Genomic DNA, 26,724 nt, shown 5'->3' on the forward strand with positions numbered 1-26,724 from the left:
GATGAGTATTAGAAATCAATAAAAGAATTTGGGAAATCTACAAATATGTGAAAATTTAACAACAGATTCCTCAATAATTAATCAGACAAGAAAGAAACCAATTAGAAAATATTTTTAAATTAATGAAAACCTAAATATATCATTACAATTTTTGAATAAACCTAAAGTAGTGGTTTAAGATAAATTTATAGCTCTAAATGCCTATATTTAAAATAAATATCTCACATCAACAACCTGTTTATCACAGGAAGCTAGAAAAAAATCAAGCTAAAATAAAGCAAATAGAATGAAGAAAACAATAAAAATAAGAGTGGAATAAATGGGGAAAATGGTAAGAAGTAGAGAATATCAACAACTTAGAAGCTGACTGAAAATATCAACAAAATGGGCAATTTTGCTAAATGATCAAGAAAATAAGAGAGAAAAATCATTTACTAAAAGCAGGAATGAAACAGAAGACACCACTACTGACCTTACAAAATAAAAAGAGGTGATAGTAAGATACTGTAAACAGTTTTATGCCAGTGTATTAGATAGCCTAAATAAAATGAATAAACCCACAAATAATGGAAACTACCAAAACTGCCTCAAGAAGTAGAAAATACGAATTATCATATAGGTGAAAAACTTGTATTTGAAATTACAAAGCTATGGCAAAGAAAAGCTCGAATTCAAATGGCTTCATCAATCTTCCACCAACTTTTCCAAAACAAATAGAAGAGAATGCTTTCCAAAGTATTCTATGAGGCTAGTATTACTAGAATAATGCCAGAAAAAGACATCGCCAAAAAAAAAAAAAAAAAAAAAAAAAAGAATATCATAGAGCAATATCTCTTAAGAATGTAGATACAAAATTTCTTAACATAATGACAGCTAACTGAGCCCAGCAATGTATGTAAATGATTATATATCTTGATGCACTGAGACATATCCCAAGAATGCAAAGTTGGTTTAACATCTGAAAATCAATCAATGTAAAATAACCTATTAATAAGATAAATGGCAAAACTCATATGATCATCTCCACAGTTACAGAAAAATTTGGCAAAATCTCATATCCTTTCGTTATTAAAACACCCAGGAAACTAGATTAAAAGGTATCTTCTTGAGCCTGATAAAGCACATCAATGAAGAGTTTGCATCTAACATACTTCATGTTGTAAGATTGAATGTATTTCCTTAAGAACAGGAACAAACAGGGATGTTCACTCTTGCCATTCCTATTCAACATTTTACTAGAAGTTCTAGCCAGGGCAATTAGGCAGGAAAATGAAATAAAAGACATTCAGATGAATTAAAACTATCTATATTGGCAGATAACTGAACAAAGCGCTCAGAGGTAAGCATATTCCTTAAAGAATCACACACAAAAAATAAAATAGAAGCATTTTTCCAAATAGATTTGTTTTCGTATGTATATATTAAAAGAAAAAATCAAACAAAAAATAGAATGGGCAACAGGACAACAGTTTTAAAATGCATTTTTATTACAAAACAATGCAAATTATTTGCAAAAAATATGAAAGTATATGGAGTAAAACTCAAGTTTTTCTAAGTTCCTCTTTTCAGAATTATCCTTGATAATCATTTGTTTATACCTTTCTAGCTTTTCCTTTTAGATAAAACATTATTGTTTATAGAGGTATCATTAGTACTTTGCAAATACATTTTCCTTTATTCCTTTATTTTATGTGCATGTGTGGGGAGGTGCAATATGTTTCTCTATTTTCCCTTTATGAATCACAGGTTTTCCATCATGTTTTGAAAGATTTCCTACTTCCAAGATTTTATGATTTTTTTTTGTAATTTGTACATCATAGTAGAGCAAAGAATTATAGAAAACCTTTATATATATATAAAATATATATTATATAAATATAAATATATATATTATATAAATATATAAAAAGCCTGTTATATATAATATATTTTATATGTATATTATATATATATAACAGTCTTTTTACAGACACTGAAATCAACTGGTCCCTGGGAAAAGAATGACATTGCATTTAATGGAGCCGAACATGTTTGCAATCATCAAATACAAGATCAATTAACCAGAAAATTGATAGTACCATAAATTTATACAGAAGCCTCTCAATGAACCCACTTGCAATTTATGAGCAGTTGGCAAGAAGGACACTTACAAAAATAATCCACACATTTTACTATTGTCACATTGAGACTTAGAGATGTAAATTGTGCATGCACATGCACTCACACACACACACACACACACAAACACACAAAAAGCTTATAGAATTAAAATGGATTCTTATTGTTCTTAGAAAAACTCATATTCGAAATGTGCCTATTAGGTTATATGTTTTATTATCATCTGTACATAAAATTTTCTGACTTTATTATAAGCCAAACTTTCTGATGTCACTTCTCCAATATTTTTATTATCAATTAGCAATCCTATACTTGAGGCCCCTTTCCTGGTTAACAACTTTTAACACTCCCCTCCGTAAATTCAGAGAAGTGCAAAAAGTTTTAGACTTCTTACTCTATCCAAACTTCACATAATGGCTTTTTTCCAGTTATGCATTCTCTGAACAAGCTGCTCAGATGTCAGCTAGGTTGGGTACCTTATTACTTACAAGTACAATAAACATGGCATCTGTTTTTATTGATGAAATTGTTAGATAAAATATGATCGTATTCAGAAATCTACCACAAAATCTTCACATGGATTGATAGAAAAATATTAATCTACTCACCTTGTGATGGTAAGTTAAAGAACTATGACACCATCCAACTACATTGAAATTCTGCCAACATTTCTCAATGATGTCTTCAAGGATAGAGTGAAAAGCCATGTGCAGAAATATAGCTATTCTATATATGCTGCATTCCCTAGCTTAATCAGACCAATAACCCCATCAATCTAAGAGAATGAAATTAAACTTGTGATTGCCCTTGTTATTGTAGTCAAAGGTACTGAATCCTACTGTATCAGGAGCATTTATCTAAGAGGAGAATTAAGCCTCCTAGTTATCTGTTGTTTTTTTAACCTTAGTTACTAGTTTTTTTTGTAATTGCACAAATCAAACACTCTGACTGTAGAAATCTGGATGTTACTGAAGAGAACAAAGAAAAATAATTCATCATTTCTGTATCTGAAGATAAACTGTATTAGGATTTTATTGAATATCTATCTATTTTATGTTTATAGCTATGTTTTATTTCAAATATAATCCTACCACTATTAATTGATACATTGAAAACAAATGTACAAAAAAATGCAAACGCAAAACCAAAGCATAACGACATTAAAAAAACTAAATCCAAATATAGAGACCTTTAAAAATGTATGCATTTAAGCATCAACAGCAGGTGCTAAGTAATTTTTTCTTTCTTTGCCACCACCTTGTTTAGATAAATGACATTCTCATCAGCTACACACTGGCTTTTGGAAAGTTCAGTATAATATCAGGCCCCAGTGGCTTTTCTCTCAAGATTATCTTTACATGCTGGTAAACTGGAAACCCAGGAAATTACATTTATTAGAAGAGAATTAAATCTCTTTCTCTCTGTATTCTTAGAAATAGATATTATATAGGTCAGCAAATCTAACCACAAAATGTATTTTATTTCAATATCGGATATAATTAAGTTTTGAACCATAATCAAGATAAAGTTTTTTTAGGCAATGATAATTTGTCCACCACTATTCATGCATTTGACTTGCAAGTAATAAACAAGTCAATTGTATAAATGGCCCTGAGGGAGATAGTTCTATGAAAATCAGGACCTCGTTTTGATGGCATAGCTTTCAGAAATGAGTAGTGTGATTAAGGGATTGGTTGGAATGGGGTACAAAGGGTGTGTACTACACAAGGTAAGGTGAGTAAATCCTGGCCACTATGTGAAACTGCTGAGTTGCACATTCTGCTTGCTGGGAGGCATTGAGACATAACCATCCTCATGACTCTGGAGGAATAAACAGTTTTGGTGCAATTAAATTCTTGTTTCAAAGGGGTTTGTACATAGCATTCATCAAGCACCAAATTCATTCTACAGTTGTATTTTGGGACTAGGAATAAGAAATTAGGAAACAGGTAATTCGTTCTTCCTTTTGTAACAATCTGGTGTTATTGATCTAAATGGGTGTTTATCTGGCTTTGTTAGGATTGATAGGATCAAATGTTTCCTACTACCTCACCATGGGCCTAATTACTCTAACTCAGGAACTGTATGAAACTATATTTCTATGTTCTATGGACATGTACAAATTAAGATATTTATTAGACACTTAAGTGGAAGTGTTGAGAAGAAATGCATTTATATAAATCTGGAGTTTGGAAGAAACATCTGAGCTAGAGACATAAACTAGGATGTTAACAACATGTAGCTATATGCACTTATTTAAAGCCATGGAACTGGATAAGATCATCTATGTGGTGAATATATAAAGAGAAGATGTATAAAGTGTATAAAGGCTGAGTAACGGTGCCCGTCATCTTAACATTAAGAATTGAGGGAATAGTGGAGGAAACTGCAGAGAAGACAAAGGAATAATAAATAGCCAGTAATAGGAGGAAAACCAAGAAAGTGCTGTGTTTCAGGGGACCTCTATGCTGATTTCTAGTGCTCCTTATCTGCACAATATCCCCTGCTACAAACTTCAGTAGACCCGAACATCAAAGTTGACTTCCCCAGCTCCCTGAGACTGCTGTTTTCTTCTCGAGCTTCACCACCTTATGCTGTGATCTATAAAGTGGTCCAAGGGGAAAAATGGGGACTATCATTGGCCTCAACTCATATAATTTCTCTCTCTCCAGAATTACATATATGTGCTGTATACTGGGCAAGGTTTGAAAACAATTGTCTCTTACGTGTACTTTAGTTTTATAGTCATTTTAAGCAGAAGAGTTAGTCTGGGAAAAGTAACATCATCATGGCTAGAAGCAGAAATCTTCACAGTCTAGTATATTTTAAAAGCATGAATAGCTCCATAAGAGGAGATATTAAAGTAGCTCACGAAAACAGGAAGGAAATAAGCCAAGGCCTTCTATTTAATTTTGATTTATTTTATTTCAATTTTTGGTGGAGTCCTTCCTCTAAGATGCCTACATTGTTTTATCTATATTACAAACTATAATTTATAGATTATGTAAATAAAACAAAATGTCACATCAGTAAACTTTGTCTGTTTTATTGAATTTTACTTATTACCTTATTCTTAATGAAGGCTAGGTTTTCATGTAACCTTTAAGGGTACATCAAAAGTCAAACGTATTCAGCCAGAGCCAGTCAGAATATAATTTATTTCAAAGAGTTAACTTCAATTCAAAGAGATTAGTATAAGACATTTACCTTCAGTCTAAGGGAAAAAAATTTATGTCTGAAGAAATACTTAAAGGGAGTGTTGAATTGACTTACTATCTACACGTTATATAGAGAGAATTTTGGAAATTAATTTCTTCTCTTCCACCTCAAGAATGGAAGTTTATTATAGGAACTAACTTGCATAGGGTGTTGGATCTTATTTAGTATTCCTCTAATTTTCAATAGAGGAAAATGAACTTATATTTATGGAGTATCTACTATGTGCCAATAATTTTATGTACATGGCTTAACTATTTATATTAATTCTATAGTAACTAATTTGCAAGATCAAAACTAGTAGTTGGTATAGATGATGTATAAAACTTCCATTTGAGCCCCGAAATAATGCCTTTCATATCAATTATGCTTCACTGAAAGGATTTAGAAATCAATTTTATATTTGCTTTTTTAAAAAGTGAATTAAAGGGATGTGGAAGAAAATAAAAATTTTTTTACAGCATTGAGTGTAAATGTCTCTATTAGCTCACTAAGTGCTAATCCCTTTAAGATCCAGGATTGTGTATATTTTTACTAACTTCTAAGTACTTATGGGTGTGCTATCTAACCCTCAGTTAATATGTATTCATTATTAACAAAACATATAATTTTCTAAGATTATGCTGGTATCACTATAATTGCTGTTTGAATGTTTTCTAGAAGTACCCATTTGTAGTATGAACAAAGAAGGATAGCTTTGTAAGTGACCCTAATTATATTCCATACTAGCATAACATAAGCTAAGTCATAAGCAAAAACATACTGGTGTAAACAATAGGGCCAGGGCTAAACTCTGAATTTATGGAAGATGACACATTTTCATCCCTAATCATTTTTTTAGCAGTTGTGCAATTGAACCTCATATGGCTGTCCAAGACTATCTGAACTAGTATAGGCCACATGTGTCCTGATATACAAAAAAGAGGAATTGTTAAAATATGATGGGAAATGTCTTTGTACTAGAACTTTATTTTACACACATTTTCTTCGGAATCATTTACTTGAGAAAGTATTGAGGATCTGCCAAAAACTTCTGTTTATGTAACTTGTATCTACTGATATTACCGCATTTGAAATTAAAACTGAAATTTTTACATTTATGAAGATTTATCTTAAAATATCTGTATTGACATTAAAACATATTATAAAATTATATTTGTTGAAATAATGTATGAAAAATAAATACATTTTAATAAAAAGTATTTTTTAAAGTAAGAGTTTAGTTAGAAGAGTGACTTTTTAAATGTGTCTTTTCAAATTTCGTTAATATCTGGCTTATGAGAAGACAGCCGGATACTAATATCCGCTTTTGTATTTAATACATTGCAACATGCTGTTTTAGTATATAAAGAAAATCCAGCCACACCGAGATAAATAGTTGAAAATAGAGAAGTATTTGTAAATGTTTCAGATAATTGTGAATATTATTTTTGATGGTATACCCAGACTTGGCAAGTGGTAGTCCTTAAAAGTTAGTCACAATCTTGAATCTGAAATCATGTTAATGAACTTATACTCTGCTATATAAAAATCTATTGGTTTTTTTGTAGTCTGAATAAATATTTTACCTGAGAATGGTTTTGATCATTTGAAAAATGTTGGTATACCTAATTAGACAGATAATCCAAATGTTGATGCATTTCATTATACAATATTAAAATAATCACATTTGTTAATATCACCATTTGATCTCAAAAGAAAATATTCTAAGTATTGTCATGTTGAATTTTAAAATGTTGCCTTAATTTTAAAAAGATCTTTTGACTAATTAGAATATCCCAAAGACAGAATTCATTCTGACAGATTCAAGTTTTTCAAAATCCTAATTTTTGCTTGAAATTTTGAATTTTATCTTTCCCATAAATATTTGTTTTTCTTGAAATGATAAGCTCCTTTTGTTCATTAAAAAAAAGTCCATCAAATACCCAAGTGTGAATAACCATATTTTTCTGTTAGTCATTCTTTTATGTAAAAATAATGTTCCAGGAAAGAAGGGTCAAGTTCACATCATAATTTAAACTATCAGTGTACAAATTCTTTTCCTTATGACAACTATAATATTTGAAAGGAAAAGTTCTTGCTTTCTGCATATTCCTCATTTTGTCACACCATGGACTGTGCACCATCAGTACAAATGTCAACAGAGTGCAAAGGCTAAATACTGTCTTAGTATTATAAGGAAAATAGTTGCCACTGAATGCACTCCTTGCAAGAGTCTTAGGGAGGCCCAAGGATTTGTGGGCCATACCTTGTGAACTGCTGTGTTAGATGATGCACCAAGACCTTCCCAGGCTTTATCACATGTCAGGTTTACGGGAAATCTATAAGGTAGAAATTGCAATTTTTTTGCATTTTATACGTTTTCTTTTATTTTACAGATAAAAGTACTATACTGTATTTAGAAATATTCACTAACTTACTCACTCTAACAAGGCTCTCCCAGGATTAGACATGAATTTTACTACATAAGCTATGGTTTCATTTTCAGATAATCAATAATTAAATCAAACATTTTACTATTGATTATTTTCTGTGCATGGTGTTTATATATTTTTTAAGAGTTTATTACCTTGGTGCTTGTATTTTACAAACTCAATTTTCCTGTATTACACAATACTCTCAGTTTAATCTCTCTTCCCACCTATACCACTTGCCTAATTCCATGCAAAAATTTTCTCTTTCAATGCATCACTCCACCAACCTGGACATTTTTATTTCTGTTGCCATTGAGGTCTTGAAGATGTAATAGACAGAAAAAAATGTTTATGATTTCCTTCTGTATATTCTAAAATTTACTCTACATAATTTTTTACATCACCAGCACTTTCAACATTTTGTTTCCAGAAATGTATGTTACTTATTAGTAAATATCACATAATTTGTGTATATTATAAAAAAATTAATGATTTTCTGTATAAGACAAAGCATTTGTACTAAATTGTAACTCAGTTTGGACAAGATAATAGTTGCCCAATTGACCACTTAGCTCTTGGGCAAATGACAGTGAAGAACACAGGATAGCAGTAGAAATGCCTGTGGCCATAAAAGGCTGAGTTGCGATGTTGTTTTGGTGATTCCAGATGGAGATTATTATCCTCATAGCTCTATAGTTGAATATGAACATGTACATGCATGCTCAGAACATTTCAGGGTTCATTATAATTACATTTCTGACAGTAAAGCATGATGTTTTTTGCCCTGTTGATCTCACAGGTGGATATAATAGCCAGTCAGCCTGTGTTTGCACTGTTACTTTTATTAAATAAAAACTTCTTATTAAATACAAAATACTACCTAAAGATTATCTGGCTTGAGGTTTCTTTGTTTTTCTAAATGAAGGTTAAAAATGCTTACCTGATAGAGTAATTGTGATAATTAAATAAGCTAGTGAATGTAAATTGATAATTATAGTGCCTGAGATATATAACCAATCAAAAAAGTTTAAACTAAAAATACTGTTTTTGCTTTAACTTTCTGGAATTTAGTGATTATACTGAGGTTTTATAAATTATATTTATGACATAACTGTCCTCAAATACATTATGGTCTGTATCTGGATGTATAACTATTAGGTACATATTTCAAAAAGGAAATTTTTGCCTTAATTTTAAAAAGACCTTTTGACTAATTAGAATATCCCAAAGACAGAATTCTCCAAACTGCCTGAGCAGATCTTAGATGATCCTTTGTCTGGTAACTGTTAAAAAAACATTCAGAGTCATTAAGTAGTTATTGTTCCTTTTCAATTATATATTTGTTTCTCTCCAAATCTAAGGTTCTATGACATTATATTCAATATTCACATGTGCAAATTTAAGATTAAATTATGTAATATAATTATATTCTCTATCCCATTGCTTTGAGTTTGGGGTGAATATCGCCAGTATAAGGTTGGAAATCAGCACATTTGAAAAACAAGATATTTCCTACATCATATAGGAGACAATCTAGACTAAAAATATTTGGATATACAAGACATATTATATATGTACTTTTGTATTACATTACGTAATTTACTATAGTACATTTTGAATAAGTGAAAAGTTGTCATTCTTAATTCAAACATGGTTTTATTTTCCCATTAACACAATGTTTTAAAAAAAGCAAAGTCTTTAATGGGTGAATAAAAAGCGCTTTTATATTTTCATGACTTTAAGGCAAATACCTGTCCATAAAATGAAGAAGACTCAGTAAAAATAGAAGCTACAAGAGTATCCCTTCTGAATGACTATCATTTCAGATAACAAAGTTATCACAGTACAACTATTGCCATTTGGGGATAGCTACATTTTCAAAGTCACACTTTTAACAAAAGAATACTGTTTTCTTTTACTAGTGCCAATGAATTAAATGAATTAATGGAAATAAAATCTCATCAGTACTCCCTCCACTGTTTGGAGGCTGTGCAGGACCATCTGCTGATAAAAGAGACACAACCCTGCCCGAAATATTCAGGGTTTCCATTCACATCCGTTTGCCTTTTAGTATCAGCTGAATTATCTTTGAGCAGGTCCCTTGGGAATCTTGTTCTCTGATCATTCCCTGTGTATTCTTCCCAATCTGTCTGCTCCCTCTCTGATGGCCTCTTTCTGAACATACCTCTGAGACCATTATTCCAGTCCCCTTAGGACAAGTCACTGAAACCACATTTCTGATTTTTGACCTCAGAGGCAAATAAGGACCTTTATATTCTTCAGAAAGGAGCAATAAATATATATTCTTGCATACATGGACCATCTGGCAAACTTGCTATGAGTTAGAGTTGAAAACTGTATCATCTACACCAGTGGCAAATATGTAATAAACAAGGCAAATGTGGATAAAGCCCACCCCATCACACAGGTGCCTTCAGCCCACAGGTCAATGCCAGTCTCTGTGACTGCCTTGCTTTGTGAACTTGGACAAACAGTCTAATCTGCTCTGGTACTTTTTATTTAACTTGTGTAAATTCAGTATTTCTTTTCTCCACATAGGTATGTCATAAAAATAGCAAAATGGTTTTAAAAATATGTTATTTTGAGCTTCCCGAAATAAGTGAATTATTTTAACTGGATATATTAATAAATACATGTGTCCATCCCTGTGTATAAAAGTTAATCCCTGGTTAAGTACAGCATTAATTATATTCATGGTCATCACTAATATATTATTATTTGTAAAGTATATTTATGTACAAGTGACCAGAAACATGAATGGCATTATAATTAACAATGGACTTATTCAAATATCACTATTTATAGTAAGTAATAATGACTGAGCTCGTACTGCACATCAGACAGTGTTCCAGGGGCTTTACTTATATTAACTCATGTACACAAACAATAAAATGCAGAGATAAGTTCTGTTAATACCCTTCCTGTTTTACAGATGATAAAATTGATTCATGAGTAGGACAAGTCATTTTTTCAAAGTCACACAGTTGGCAAATTTGAACAAGATAATTTGACTCCATAGATTCCACTTATTACCACCATGATACACATTCTCTCTAAACACAAAGGGAAAATTGTAGGAGCGGTACATAAGGGATCCATCCTAGAATCAGAGTTGCCAGGCAAAGAGGAGGGTATAAAGCTCAATGTGATTCACTTTTATTTCAAAGCATGAATCAAGTGACTCAATATTGCCATTAAATTCATTCAGTCCCTTGGTTATAATATGTTTCAAAGTCTCCACAGAATAATAGCACTGTCAGCCACTTTAAAAAGTCATAAAATAAAATTCCAGTTTATTAACAAGGAAGATGAGATGCAGAGAATTGAAGAGCCTTGATCAAAGTCACAGTGTCACTAAAGAGCTTAATTGACCTGCCACACACCCATTTCCAAAAGTCTCCTGATTCTAGCCCCCTACTTCTTTTACCTACCTCACTCATTGATGTTCTGTAGAATCTTTGATCATAATCAGGAGGAGCGCTTCCTCCCACAGAATCACAAGACAGTAGTTATTTATTGATTTAGGATCAGGAACAATATTTTAACCTTAAAATACTTTCCAGTCCTACTTCATTTTGTACCATCATTCTTCTAACCAAAATAGTTTAGCCTAACTACACACAACTTAGGAAGGTCTTTAAAGCAGTATTATGCCCCTTTCATTTCTCTCATCACAGACTCCTGACATTCATCCCTTGATCGTGTATGACTGTCTGATCTGAGGGCTATGACAGCTAAATTGCTGCAAATTCTAGTGAGTGATATCACCAACATGGCTCATTCCATTTCATACTTCAAGAAATATTGTTTAACCAAAATAAAAATAATAAAATAATTTTAAAAGGCAAAATATGTGAATTGAAATATCTTAAATTCACTGATTGTTGAGAAAAAAGTTATTCAGTAAAGCAACCGTCAGAAAATCAGCCAAAAACTTTAATTAAAGCAATCAGAGACTACCACTTCATTTTGCCATATGTTGAGTAGGTTTTTTAAAACTTACAATTAAAAAAAAAATGCACTGAGAGTCTTAAATAGTACTTAGAGTGAGAAAAGAATATGTGTGGTGTTATACTTTTTTTGTTGTGAAGTGTGAGGTTGAAAATAACATTCTCAGCTACTGAACTGATAGCACTTTATTTACAGTGCACTGTATTTACACTAGCAGGCTACAGCCATAATCTTTTGCTACTGACATCCTGGAAGAAAAAAATCTCAGTGCCAGGAAGAAGTAATGATGAAAGTACATCCATGTGGTTATATTTTTCAAGTTTGTGCAAATATTTCTTTAACAAGAATTCAAAAGTACATCACTAGAAATCTAAAACAGATATACTGAATATGCTTTTTGTGGAAGCTAAATTATGTTTTTAACCTTATGTCTACAATGTTTTGATTTTTAACCTTGGACAAATTTTACTAAACTTTTGGGGCCTTAAATTATCTACCCATTCAAATAAGTTCCAAATTCCTTTTTTTCTCTCGCAGACTAGTTTTTTTTATTGTTGTTATTATTTTATTTTTCATAAAGATTCAATGTAGTTCAAAACTATGACTTAGTTGTCATTTGATGTGCATGGACAACATTTAAATTAGAAGAAATAAGACTATCATAATGAAGGAAAAGCAGTACCCTCTACTTATTTATATTTTCTAGTTTTTAATTTTCACCTATACATGGACGGATGGATTTTTTATTACAAAATATTACCAACAACATTGGGTTATTTCATTTCACTGCTTTTACAAGAGCCTATTCAGAACATGGGCACTAAATATACAAGGGCAAAGTACAAATGAGGATCTGAGTTGGATCAGGAATTAATCCTACTTTAATACTTAGCAATTACAAATCTGATGGAACACTTGAAATCTTGCTTTTAATATTGGGTTCTATAATTTTAAAAAGACTTTCTTGAAAGGAAAATAGAAATAGATACTCTAAAAGAAAAGAAGCAACATAAGTGACCAATAACATATGAAAAGATTTGTCCATTTTAGTAAAGAAACTTAAATACAAACGATAAACATACGGAGCATCTTCACTGTTGTTGAAGGTCTGGGGAAACTGGAACTCTTACTCTTTACAGAAGTGTCCTTTGCTAAACGTGAATAAATTAACTAGCTATTGCAGTTTATAAACTATCCCTGGATTTAATAGCATAAAACAACAAGCATTTATAGGCACACAACCCTGCAGGCACCTTGGGATGTTCTGCTAATCTGTGCTGGTATGCTCACATATTTAGAGCCTGAGCTGGGACAACTGTTCTGAATGAGCTAGATCCACATGGCTTGCTTACTTGCTGGAGGCAGGGTCCCATGGCAGTAATCAAAAGTATGCAAGGCTTGTTTGAGGCTTAAGCTCAGAACTAGCACAGTGTCAATTCCAGGGCATTCTATTAGGCAAAGCAATTTGCAAAAACAATGCCAGATTCAAAGAGAACAGAATCCATTTACTTATGGGAGAAGTAAAAAACTGTTGCCATTTCAACAGTAAGCTATAGGTAATTTAATCTATACATATCAGCCTAAAAATTGTCCATACTTATACACACGAATTCCATATCTGTTAATTTAAGTAAATATACATTATTTGTGCAAGATATTTGTGGAAAGCTATTTATAGCAGCATTGATTATTTTAGCAAACATTGGAAACTTTTCATCAATAAGATTTTATTGTAATAAATTGTTACATTCTTTAATGAAAATTACTATAGGCCTTAAAGTGATGTTTAAAATGATATGTGTGCTTATACACATATTTATATAGATAGCAAACACTGTAAATACATTTTAAAGGAAAAGAAACTAATTCCAAAAAATAACAGTGACTTCCTATGGATGATGAGGTTATAACGGATTTCACTTTTATAACTTATTTCCTAAATTTCTTTTATAAATAATTCATGCACTTATCCATTAATTTACATTTTTCCCCTTTGGTTTCCACAACAAGTCTATAAAGTAGACTCTATACCTGTGATCTTAAATCTTACATTCTAGCTTTGAAAACAGACATTAAATTAATATTTTTAAAAATAATTAAATGAATAGAATTCTTATATGTTCTAGAAATGAAAGGTAGAGTCAGCAAAGAGAATGTGTTCCAGTGAGATCTAAGCTAATTTGGTGAATTGCTGGTTTCATGTTGGAAGAGTATCAGAGAAGGTGTCTCTACAACAGTGTCATTTTAGCTGCCTTCAAAAGACAGCGTAGGAGTGAGTTAGATGTAGAAGCACAGGCCATTCCAGACAGAGGTAATAGAAAGAATATGAGAAGGCCGAGAGGTAAGAAGAAAGAAAAACTGAGAGATCAATGTTAGCTGTAGGGTATTAATTATTTACTTATTTTTATCAAAAAGATCACACATGCATATGGAAGAAAAAGAAAACTACAAATGTGCCACAAAGAAATATAACTTTTCCTATTACACTAGATTTACTGAGAGCTACAATCAAATTACTGGAACCTAGCTAACTCAGTCTGAAAGATCTCAGGGTCTCGTTTGTGCAGGCTTGGAAGCAAGTCTATTTCTCATTTCGGAACATGAGATCAATTGATCCCATCTAGAGCACTCAGTTCTGGCCATCAAATATGAATAGCCTGATCACCTGTCCTCTCGTTTTTCCTCTGCAAACTACTAGTCGTTTCTCCCCACTCATCCTCTCTAGCTGGTGTCCTTTTTGATCCCTTCCCTTGAACATTCCAGACTGTTATCTTGTCATCAAGAAGCATCTTTAACCTTCTTATTCAATGAGTATTTTATCTCTGAATCTAGACTAAAAGCTATTCTGTCTCAGGGACATCATTTACAACCATGTTATTTCTAGGACAGGAGAAAGGTAGCAGTATTTTCTTTTATTTTCTTCACTTTTTCTAGACCTCTGGTAGCATCAATTTATACCCCTCCTCAACATCATCAATTTACAAATCTTTCTGTTCTTCTCCATATTCATAAAGGGCTTTGTAGGATGGTTCAAGTCTTTGTCCATACCTCTTATCATATTCTTAGGAGATTTCAATGCCCATGGGGTTTATCCAATAGATCTCAATAGCATCCTCTTTAAAAATTTCTTAATACAATGACCTTCATTCTTACTCCATTTCAGCCTCCATTCTGTGTCCATATATCAGATTTTTGTGATTATATGGTACTGTTCCTCCTCCAAAGCTCTAAACTTCAAACATCAGCCGTCTATATTTCTAGTTTCTCTTTCCTTCTCCTACCCTGCACAACTTTTTCCACTGTGCTGAGATTGCAGTCCCATGACACCTCCATTTTCGCCCAGTCTGTCAATTCCCTCTGGATTTGTCCCTCTTTTCTCACTTGAACCCTGTTGTTGGCAACCTCAGCTATTATTTTTCCTCCATTCTCAGCTTCTTGCATCTTGTCCTGCTATTTCATTCACTCTGCAGAACTTCAGGTCAATATTAAAGTATTTTCTATTTAAACAATTATGGAGGGAAATCTGAAAGCAAATAAATTAGTACCATTGTAGGTCAATGAATTTCAAATCATCTGGGTTCTGAAAATGCCGCTTGATAAGCCTTTAGCTTGCCTTTTTCACTTCTCCTGCTCCAAGCTAATCTCTGCCTCCCAACCTCCCATCCCAGCCACACTCATCTCACATTTTCTAGCCCAATCCACTTCAAAAGATTACTTCACCTCTTTTGAGAATGATTAGAAAATCATTACATCTTTAATACTGTAAGAACTGACTTTCTCATTGTCCAAGAATTTTTCCCACATTTGTATTTTGGTCCTTCCCAGTGATCTGTGACCCATCAAATGGTATACTTTCCACGCTTACAGGGAACTCAGAGGTAGCAATTGTTTTACCCTTTCAGTCAAATAGTCTGTCAGTTTTTGCAGATGCAGTTTGTGGTGTTTATGCTTGTATAACTTCGGTTTCTCTCTGATTTTACTTTTCATGCTTTTTTAAAAGCATAAAATGTTTCTAATAGTATATTTTGAAATATTTTTAAAGTACAGAAAAAAATACAATGGACACTCATGTCCCTGTTACCCAGATTTAACAATTCAAATAAATGTTCATATTTTATTCCATTTTTATTAAGAAATAAAATATTACAAATAGTCTTTGGTATGTTGGATATAAATATACAACTTTTATAAAAATTAGCTCAGGAAACTAGCGCATTATCCACTGGATAGCAGATAACATTCTGCATGTTTTTATACATTTAGTTCATAATACACATACTTAAAACAAAACATAGTGTTGTTGGAGCATTAATTCATTTCAGATAGAATGAACAATCATTTTGCTTATGAATGTGCTATTCAAAGTGCTTTTTTTAAAGGTCTGTGACTTTCTTAAACAAGTGTGTATTTCTGACATATGTTTGGCATAGCTAAACTTCAGATTTATATTGCCACCAGAGAAATACAGAACATCTGGCATTTTGAAAGCGATCCTTTCTTGATTTATTTAAGTATAATAAATATATTTACATGATGGTGGTTCTGCATTTTATACTAATACACTCTAAGTCTAATGAATCTGAGAGTAAGTTAAATATCTGTTCACTCCCTAGCTTCACTAAAATGACTCTCTCATCTATTTTTTCCTTCTAGCTATTCTTCTAATGCATTGCCTAATTGCCTAAGATATAAAGAGGCATTTTGCCTAAATGAAGCAGCATCAATAAAACAAATGATGCTAGACTTTGACTATGATATTCATTCTAGTGCTTAATCATTCATCCAGAGAAAATTATCTCTAAAGGGCCCTGTTCCCTCTCCTATCTGTCTCCAAAAACACCCACTTACGTATTCTGGAAACAGTTTATTTTATTTGAATTTTAGTGAAAATGGACTTATGTATGAGAAAGTTTACCAAGTTTAAAGTCATGTGGCAGATTTCTTTGTTAAGTACTAAAATGCTACCTGGGCTTCATTCCCTGAATTCTTCTCTCAACAATATTGAAAAATAGTTGTGCACGAGTAATAGAATTAGCATCACCTGCTTTAATGTAACACTATTTAACTTCAAAAATATTTCAGCATTCTAAACATAAAAAAAAAAAAACAGAACACTACAAATCGTGTTTAAATACAGAAGGTTCTTAAATTTTCATTGATACAGTGGCTTTTCGGTTTGCTGACAATGCATTAGAAAGGAATGCATTCGAAGAATTGCTAGAAGGAAAAAAAGTTCTACAGTTATTTTTTTAAAGCAGTTTAGAAACTACCACACTTAACTAAAACAAAAAAAACCCACAAACACTTCTCCTCTCGCTGACCTCCTTTGTCCACAGCTAAGAATGGCAGCAGAATGCTATGTCACCATACACAGAAAGGAGACAACCTGAACCTAAATGGATACCCATTGCAGAGACAACAGGTCCAACCTGATGGTGCACACCCTGAGCTACAGCTCCTTCAAAAGTCATCTTCCCTCACAGCCTCAACACCAGGCAAGAAGCATCAAGAGTTTATCTCTGTTATTTTGTTCTTCCAAACCACAGATATATACAGTTAAGAACTCAGAATTTCTAGCCAATAATCACATAGTTAATACCACCTTAGAAATAAAAATGCCAGGGGGGCGGAGCAAGACGGCCGAATAGGAACAGCTCCAGTCTCCAACTCCCAGCGCGAGCAACACAGACCGGTGATTTCTGCATTTTCAACTGAGGTACTGGGTTTATCTCACTAGGGAGTGCCGGACAATCGGTGCTGGTCAGCTGCTGCAGCCCGAACAGAGAGAGATGAAGCAGGGCGAGGCATCCCCTCACCTGGGAAGGGCAAGGGGGAAGGGAATCCCTTTTCCTAGCCAGGGGAACTGAGACACACAACACCTGGAAAACCGGGTAACTCCCACCCCAATACTGCACTTTAAGCAAACGGGCACACCAGGAGATTGTATCCCACACCTGGCCGGGAGGGTCCCACACCCACGGAGCCTCCCTCATTGCTAGCACAGCAGTCTGCCATCTAACCACAAGGCAGCAGCGAGGCTTGGGGAGGGGCGCCCGCCATTGCTGAGGCTTAAGTAGGTAAACAAAGCTGCTGGGAAGCTCGAAGTGGGTGGAGCTCACAGCAGCTCAAGGAAACCTGCCTGTCTCTGTAGACTCCACCTCTGGGGACAGGGCACAGTAAACAACCACAAAAGCAGCACAAACCTCTGCAGACACAAACGACTCTGTCTGACAGCTTTGAAGAGAGCAGTGGATCTCCCAACACGGAGGTTGAGATCTGAGAAGGGAAAGACTGCCTGTTCAAATGGGTCCCTGACCCCTGAGTAGCCTAACTGGGAGACATCCCCCACTAAGGGCAGTCTGACACCCCACACCTCACAGGGTGGAGTACACCCCTGAGAGGAAGCTTCCAAAGCAAGAATCAGACAGGTACACTTGCTGTTCAGAAATATTCTATCTTCTGCAGCCTCTGCTGCTGATACCCAGGCAAACAGGGTCTGGAGTGGACCTCAAGCAATCTCCAACAGACCTACAGCTGAGGGTCCTGACTGTTAGAAGGAAAACTATCAAACAGGAAGGACACCTACTCCAAAACCCCATCAGTACGTCACCATCATCAAAGACCAGAGGCAGATAAAACCACAAAGATGGGGAAAAAGCAGGGCAGAAAAGCTGGAAATTCAAAAAATAAGAGCGCATCTCCCCCGGCAAAGGAGCGCAGCTCATCGCCAGCAACGGATCAAAGCTGGACGGAGAATGACTTTGACAAGATGAGAGAAGAAGGCTTCAGTTCATCAAACTTCTCAGAGCTAAAGGAGGAATTACGTACCCAGCACAAAGAAACTAAAAATCTTGAAAAAAAAGTGGAAGAATTGATACCTAGAGTAATTAATGCAGAGAAGGTCATAAACGAAATGAAAGAGATGAAAACCATGACACGAGAAATACGTGACAAATGCACAAGCTTCAGTAACCGACTCGATCAACTGGAAGAAAGAGTATCAGCGATTGAGGATCAAATGAATGAAATGAAGCGAGAAGAGAAACCAAAAGAAAAAAGAAGAAAAAGAAATGAACAAAGCCTGCAAGAAGTATGGGATTATGTAAAAAGACCAAATCTACGTCTGATTGGGGGGCCTGAAAGTGAGGGGGAAAATGGAACCAAGTTGGAAAACACTCTTCAGGATATCATCCAGGAGAACTTCCCCAAACTAGTAGGGCAGGCCAACATTCAAATCCAGGAAATACAGAGAACGCCACAAAGATACTCCTCAAGAAGAGCAACTCCAAGACACATAATTGCCAGATTCACCAAAGTTGAAATGAAGGAAAAAATCTTAAGGGCAGCCAGAGAGAAAGGTCGGGTTACCCACAAAGGGAAGCCCATCAGACTAACAGCAGATCTCTCGGCAGAAACTCTACAAGCCAGAAGAGAGTGGGGGCCAATATTCAACATTCTTAAAGAAAAGAATTTTAAACCCAGAATTTCATATCCAGCCAAACTAAGTTTCATAAGTGAAGGAGAAATAAAATCCTTTACAGATAAGCAAATGCTTAGAGATTTTGTCACCACTAGGCCTGCCTTACAAGAGACCCTGAAGGAAGCACTAAACATGGAAAGGAACAACTGGTACCAGCCATTGCAAAAACATGCCAAAATGTAAAGACCATCGAGGCTAGGAAGAAACTGCATCAACTAACGAGCAAAATAACCAGTTAATATCATAATGGCAGGATCAAGTTCACACATAACAATCTTAACCTTAAATGCTCCAATTAAAAGACACAGACTGGCAAACTGGATAGAGTCAAGACCCATCAGTCTGCTGTATTCAGGAGACCCATCTCACATGCAGAGACATACATAGGCTCAAAATAAAGGGATGGAGGAAGATTTACCAAGCAAATGGAGAACAAAAAAAAGCAGGGGTTGCAATACTAGTCTCTGATAAAATAGACTTTAAACCATCAAAGATCAAAAGAGACAAAGAAGGCCATTACATAATGGTAAAGGGATGAATTAAACAGGAAGAGATAACTATCCTAAATATATATGCACCCAATACAGGAGCACCCAGATGCATACAGCAAGTCCTTAGACACTTATAAAGAGACTTAGACTTCCATACAATAATAATGGGAGACTTCAACACTCCATTGTCAACATTAGACAGATCAACGAGACAGAAAGTTAACAAGGATATCCAGGAATTGAACTCATCTTTGCAGCAAGCAGACCTAATAGACATCTATAGAACTCTCCACCCCAAATCAACAGAATATACATTCTTCTCAGCACCACATCGCACTTATTCCAAAATTGACCACATAATTGGAAGTAAAGCACTCCTCAGCAAATGTACAAGAACAGAAATTATAACAAACTGTCTTTCAGACCACAGTGCAATCAAACTAGAACTCAGGACTAAGAAACTCAATCAAAACCGCTCAACTACATAGAAACTGAACAACCTGCTCCTGAATGACTACTGGGTACATAACGAAATGAAGGCAGAAATAAAGATGTTCTTTGAAACCAATGAGGACAAAGATACAACATACCAGAATCTCTGGGACACATTTAAAGCAGTGTGTAGAGGGAAATTACAGCACTAAATGCCCACAAGAGAAAGCAGGAAAGATCTAAAATTGACACTCTAACATCGCAATTAAAAGAACTAGAGAAGCAAGAGCAAACACATTCAAAAGCTAGCAGAAGGCAAGAAATAACTAAGATCAGAGCAGAACTGAAGGAGACAGAGACACAAAAAACCCTCCAAAAAATCAATGAATCCAGGAGTTGGTTTTTTGAAAAGATCAACAAAATTGACAGACTACTAGCAAGACTAATAAAGAAGAAAAGAGAGAAGAATCAAATAGATGCAATAAAAAATGATAAAGGGGATATCACCACCGACCCCACAGAAATACAAACTACCATCAGAGAATACTATAAACACCTCTATGCAAATAAACTAGAAAATCTAGAAGAAATTGATAATTTCCTGGACACGTACACTCTTCCAAGACTAAACCAGGAAGAAGTTGAATCCCTGAATTGACCGATAGCAGGCTCTGAAATTGAGGCAATAATTAATAGCCTACCAACCAAAAAAAGTCCAGGACCAGATGGATTCACAGCTGAATTCTACCAGAGGTACAAGGAGGAGCTGGTACCATTCCTTCTGAAACTATTCCAATCAATAGAAAAAGAGGGAATCCTCCCTAACTCATTTTATGAGGCCAACATCATCCTGATACCAAAGCCTGGCAGAGACACAACAAAAAAAGAGAATTTTAGACCAATATCCCTGATGAACATCGATGCAAAAATCCTCAATAAAATACTGGCAAACTGGATTCAGCAGCACATCAAAAAGCTTATCCACCATGATCAAGTGGGCTTCATCCCTGGGATGCAAGGCTGGTTCAACATTTGCAAATCAATAAACATAATCCAGCATATAAACAGAACCAAAGACAAGAACCACATGATTATCTCAATAGATGCAGAAAAGGCTTTTGACAAAATTCAACAGCCCTTCATGTTAAAAACACTCAATAAATTCGGTATTGATGCAACGTACCTCAAAATAATAAGAGCTATTTATGACAAACCCACAGCCAACATCATACTGAATGGGCAAAAACTAGAAAAATTCCCTTTGAAAACTGGCACAAGACAGGGATGCCCTCTCTCACCACTCCTATTCAACATAGTGTTGGAAGTTCTGGCCAGGGCAATTAGGCAAGAGAAAGAAATCAAGGGTATTCAGTTAGGAAAAGAAGAAGTCAAATTGTCCCTGTTTGCAGATGACATGATTGTATATTTAGAAAACCCCATTGTCTCAGCCCAAAATCTCCTTAAGCTGATAAGCAACTTCAGCAAAGTCTCAGGATACAAAATTAATGTGCAAAAATCACAAGCATTCTTATACACCAGTAACAGACAAACAGAGAGCCAAATCATGAATGAACTTCCATTCACAATCGCTTCAAAGAGAATAAAATACCTAGGAATCCAACTTACAAGGGATGTAAAGGACCTCTTCAAGGAGAACTACAAACCACTGCTCAGTGAAATAGAAGAGGACACAAACAAATGGAAGAACATACCATGCTCATGGATAGGAAGAATCAATATCATGAAAATGGCCATACTGCCCAAGGTTATTTATAGATTCAATGCCATCCCCATCAAGCTACCAATGAGTTTCTTCACAGAATTGGAAAAAACTGCTTTAAAGTTCATATGGAACCAAAAAGAGCCCGCATCTCCAAGACAATCCTAAGTCAAAAGAACAAAGCTGGAGGCATCACGCTACCTGACTTCAAACTATACTACAAGGCTACAGTAACCAAAACAGCATGGTACTGGTACCAAAACAGAGATATAGACCAATGGAACAGAACAGAGTCCTCAGAAATAATGCCACACATCTACAGCCATCTGATCTTTGACAAACCTAAGAGAAACAAGAAATGGGGAAAGGATTCCCTATTTAATAAATGGTGCTGGGAAAATTGGCTAGCCATAAGTAGAAAGCTGAAACTGGATCCTTTCCTTACTCCTTATACGAAAATTAATTCAAGATGGATTAGAGACTTAAATGTTAGACCTAATACCATAAAAATCCGAGAAGAAAACCTAGGTAGTACCATTCAGGACATAGGCATGGGCAAAGACTTCATGTCTAAAACACCAAAAGCAACGGCAACAAAAGCCAAAATTGACCAATGGGATCTCATTAAACTAAAAAGCTTCTGCACAGCAAAAGAAACTACCATCAGAGTGAACAGGCAACCTACAGAATGGGAGAAAATTTTTGCAATCTACTCATCTGACAAAGGGCTAATATCCAGAACCTACAAAGAACTCAAACAAATTTACAAGAAAAAAACAAACAACCCCATCAAAAAGTGGGCAAAGGATATGAACAGACATTTCTCAAAAGAAGACATTCATACAGCCAACAGACACATGAAAAAATGCTCATCATCACTGGCCATCAGAGAAATGCAAATCAAAACCACAATGAGATACCATCTCACACCAGTTAGAATGGCGATCATTAAAAAGTCAGGAAACAACAGGTGCTGGAGAGGATGTGGAGAAATAGGAACGCTTTTACACTATTGGTGGGATTGTAAACTAGTTCAACCATTATGGAAAACAGTATGGCGATTCCTCAAAGATCTAGAACTAGAAGTACCATATGACCCAGCCATCCCATTACTGGGTATATACCCAAAGGATTATAAATTATGCTGCTATAAAGACACATGCACACGTATGTTTATTGCGGCACTATTCACAATAGCAAAGACTTGGAATCAACCCAAATGTCCATCAGTGACAGACTGGATTAAGAAAATGTGGCACATATACACCATGGAATACTATGCAGCCATAAAAAAGGATGAGTTTGTGTCCTTTGTAGGGACATGGATGCAGCTGGAAACCATCATTCTTAGCAAACTATCGCAAGAACAGAAAACCAAACACCGCATGTTCTCACTCATAGGTGGGAACTGAACAATGAGATCACTTGGACTCGGGAAGGGGAACATCACACACCAGGGCCTATCATGGGGAGAGGGGAGTGGGGAGGGATTGCATTCGGAGTTATACCTGATGTAAATGACGAGTTGATGGGTGCTGACAAGTTGATGGGTGCAGCACAGCAACATGGCACAAATATACATATGTAACAAACCTGCACGTTATGCACATGTACCCTAGAACTTAAAGTATCATAATAATAATAAATAAATAAATAAATAAAATAAAATTTTAAAAAAGGCAAATAAATAAATAAATAAATAAATGAAAATGCCAGAAACATCTTTAAATGCTTTGTCCCACGAGCAGCAAAGTGCACAGAGTAAGAACAACACAAGAGTGCCTTTCTATTTAAAAATTTTTTGGAAATAGATACAACTTTGATAGTGTTTCAGGATGCTACACACTCATGGCCACTTCATGTGAACCACTGATAATTTCTAGAGCACTTTGAGAGACTACACTATGATGGTAATCAATTTTTTTCTTTTACCATACAACCCAGGAATCCCAATCCTATGTATTTATTCAAAAGTGTAAATGTATATCTACACAAAACTCGTATGCTGATGTTTGTAGCAACTTATACAGAATTGCCACAAATGGGAAACCTCTCAAATATCTTTTCTTATTTTTTTATTTTTTATTTTTTAGTATACTTTACGTTCTGGGGTACGTGAGCAGAACATGCCTGTTACGGCCGGGCGCGGTGGCTCAAGCCTGTAATCCCAGCACTTTGGGAGGCCGAGTCGGGCGGATCACGAGGTCAGGAGATCGAGACCATCCTGGCTAACACGGTGAAACCCCGTCTCTACTAAAAATACAAAAAACTAGCCGGGCGAGGTGGCGGGCGCCTGTAGTCCCAGCTACTCGGGAGGCTGAGGCAGGAGAATGGCGTAAACCCGGGGGGCGGAGCTTGCAGTGAGCTGAGATCCGGCCACTGCACTCCAGCCTGGGCGACAGAGCGAGACTCCGTCTCACAAAAAAAAAAAAAAAAAAAAAAAAAAGAACATGCCTGTTACATAGGTATACATGTGCCATGGTGGTTTGCTGCACCCATCAACCCATCATCTACATTAGGTAATTCTCCTAACGCTATCCTTCCCCCAGACCCCCATCCCCTGACAGGACCCAGTGTGTGATGTTCCCCTCCCATGGTAATCAAATTTTATAATTAAACCTAGTGAGGGTAATGGACACTTCTCAAATAAGGGATGTGTTGGTAGCAGTGCTCCCCTACTCTACGGTATTCACAAGGAGACAGGTTTTTTTTTTTTTTAATTCATCCTTCTCTTATTCCTCTTTTTCTTCTTTGTCTGACTCTTCCAACTTTTTACGGGCAACTTTAGTGGGACTGTCCCTCTGCGGCATCAAATTTTCCTTTAGACTTATAGTCGGCAACATCCTTCTTATACTTCAGCTTCACTGCCTTAGTGATGTCAGGCTGCTTTTCACTGTCACCTAAGTTATTCTGCATCTCAGCCAACCTTTTTGTTTGTTTTGCACATCTCCAACGGGGGTGTGTCAGGGTTTCTGGATCAGATCTTGGGGCAGGATTCTGAACAGAACAGGAAAACTTCAGACAGAGGCCTTTTGGGGGCATTAGGGTCCTTCTTCTTGCCTCCCTTAGCTGGTCTGTAATCCTTCATTTCCCTATCATTGCATTTTTTATCCACATCTGCCATGTTATAACTTCAACTTCTCTTTCCCAGACATTGTCTTCGACTTCTCATAGCACTTCTTGAAAAACTACAAAACTGACAGATCTCTGAGTTTTTCTTATGTTTCTGCACGTTTGCACAAAGAAGACATAAGCAGACATCTTGCCCTTGGGTTTCTTGGGGTCACCTTTAGCCATGCTGACTGTATTGTTTGCTAGTCTCTACAAAGAAAAAAAGAGTCTCACTCTGTCACCTAGGCTGAAATGCAGTGATGCAATCATAACTCACTGCAACTTCAGATTCCCAGGCTTAAGCAATCCTCCTGCCTCAGTCTCCTAATAACTGGAATTACAGGCACACACCACTACCCCTGGCTAATTTTTGAATCTTTTTATTTTTTGTGGAGATGGGTCTCGCTATATTGCCCAAGGTGGTCTCAAACTCCTGGGCTCAAGGAATCTTCTCATCTTGGTATCTCAACATGCCAGGATTATACGTGTGAGCTACAGCACCCAGCCATGCACCTACTTTTGCATGGAACAGAAAAAATACATATCCACAAGCTTCCAGGAGGCTATACAGTAACTCTTGCTGGATTTCATTGGATATTTTATAGCCAGGGCATCACAGGATGAAAACAATATAAACAGGTGGGTCCACACTCTCCCCAGATCTGTTTCCTTTCACTTATCACTCATTAGCTATTTAATAGAAACTTCAGCTTTCTGAGTCTATCCTTGTGCTACTGCATCTATCAGGGTCTTGGGAGAAAATACAAGTAACTAAGGTGAGGTTTTGAAGATAATTTAATGAGAAGACTAGTTACAAAGGTGTTGAGAAAAGAAAGCAATAAGAAATATTGAAGAATACTGGGACAAGTAAAAGTGGAAGGGAGTGAAAGGAGCTGTGGAAATCACGTTCTAGCCTCAGACTCCCTGAACAGGGCAAGTCGGCCGGAGAAGATTGTAGCAGAGGCTACAATCTCCCCAGTGGAATTTGGGAGCCTACTGAATCTGCATAGATTATGTGCAACTTGTTGGCATTTTGAAGAAAATATGAAAATAACTAATAAGTTAGAATAAGAGAAGTACTCTCTGGCCCCAAAACAGAGGATCCTCATATTAGAAGTTATGACTCCATACCATACAGGGAATGCCAGTCCAAAACACAGGAAGTCCAGAGACTACGGCAAAGACCAGCCAAGCTGTCTTCCTTCATATTATATATTTCACAAGATGTGCTGGTCCGTAAAAATACCCTCCCTCTATTGCAGGCAGCAAGACAACTCTTTGTTCCTATGGATTATGCTGTCATTAGGATAGAATGTAAGATGCCCTTAAAATTCTTATGCTTGTATATTGTTGTTCTGACCAATTTCTCTCTCTCTCTCTCTCTTTAAAATAAACATAAGTTCTTGTGTGGCAGAAAAATCAATAAAAATGTCCTAGACATTCATCATAAAAGACTGATAAAGATAGAGTAGTAACTTGATGAGAGCTAGAGTCGTAGAAGTTCCTGGAAGGAGCTATAATATTAGAGAGAGAATGTGCCCAGGTTTAGAGGGAGGTAGAAAAAAAAGCAACTCATCCTCTGTCCTTCTTGTTCTCCTCTTCCATTGGCCACACTCAAGTGGAAGCCAGAGTCCAAACAGTCCTGGTGATGCTTCTGTAGGATAAGGCTCAAGGATTTCTTTCAGAAAAAGACTTTTGAGAAACACTGGCTTTAATTTCTTCATCTGAAAATAGTTTAATGTTAAGTGCCCCCTACATGTCACTACAGAG

The 26,724-nt window shown here is 35.5% G+C and overlaps 2 long non-coding RNA genes across 3 annotated transcripts in view; both read right to left on the minus strand.

Annotated features, from left to right (window-relative positions):
* The window catches only part of LOC105485784 (uncharacterized), a 44,415-nt gene extending 18,205 nt beyond the window's left edge, over positions 1-26,210 (minus strand). Inside the window, exon 1 of one of the 2 annotated variants that reach the window (XR_003018931.2) lies at positions 26,086-26,210. This is a non-coding gene — a long non-coding RNA (uncharacterized lncRNA). The remainder of the gene's footprint in view (positions 1-26,085) is intronic. The other variant, XR_003018930.2, reaches the window with a different exon arrangement.
* Positions 1-26,724, minus strand: part of LOC139358313 (uncharacterized) — a 240,892-nt gene that overhangs the window by 135,545 nt on the left and 78,623 nt on the right. The gene's annotated exons all lie outside the window — the stretch shown is intronic.

This window comes from Macaca nemestrina, chromosome 14 (genome assembly GCF_043159975.1).
Source record: "Macaca nemestrina isolate mMacNem1 chromosome 14, mMacNem.hap1, whole genome shotgun sequence".
Classification (NCBI taxonomy): Eukaryota; Metazoa; Chordata; class Mammalia; order Primates; family Cercopithecidae; genus Macaca; species Macaca nemestrina.